This window comes from Glandiceps talaboti, chromosome 11 (genome assembly GCF_964340395.1).
Source record: "Glandiceps talaboti chromosome 11, keGlaTala1.1, whole genome shotgun sequence".
NCBI lineage: Eukaryota > Metazoa > Hemichordata > Enteropneusta > Spengelidae > Glandiceps > Glandiceps talaboti.
In genome coordinates this window covers 6,607,894-6,608,758 of record NC_135559.1, presented here as the reverse complement: position 1 = coordinate 6,608,758, position 865 = coordinate 6,607,894, and positions in this window count along the sequence as shown.

The following is an 865-nucleotide window of genomic DNA, read 5'->3' as shown; positions in this document are numbered from 1 at the left end:
ACTAATCACGGCGGAATCGTTGGCACTAAGATTGCTGTTTGGCCATAGACGATGAAATAGTATAGTAGCAGTGTTAGTCACATTTTTGTTAAGCCAGACAACGTCATGTTTCTGGTTAACTGGTTTCTATTGTACATACGTGACTATATGCCTTTACAGTTGTTTGCTTAGAATAATTTTTACATTCGAAGGAAATTTAACAGTATACTCAACACACTCATTGAACAAATACAGGGAGTCAGACGATGAAACGAGAACTGGGTTCCAAAACTGGTTTTATAATTAAATTCGTCCAACATTTCGATCCTACATAGTTTGTATTAAAATACACCCTGTTCTCGATTGAATAAAATTCAAATCTTCACTTACATTGTGCAATTATAGTTCACGAGTCCGGTTTTGTCAATTTTTAATGTTCCTCTTTATTTCGCGGCATTTCGTTGGTACACCAAGCGTGACAGGCCAGATCAACATTTTAGGCTATACATGTCATCTATATATCAATTAAGAAATACTTTGCTATATCACAGTGTGGTGTAACTTGACGCTGACATACCTGGTTGACATTAAGCCATGACATCTGATCAATTTAAAAAACACAAAATTGTAAAAGTATTTTTTTTTCAGATTGATTTCACTGTGTCATACGCTGTGATATAAAGTATTGTTGTGAAATCTAAAGAACGGGTTGGATTTCTGACGCAAACGCGGCTCTTGGCAACTGTAACGTTATAATTGTATGCCAAGCTGTCGTCTGCGTAAAAAATACATGCTTTCTTTAAGGCATTGCTACATCAAGCGCCATTTTGCGTCAACGGCAAAAAAATATAATGTTCACGTTAGTAAGAGTGATTTCCAACCTGTA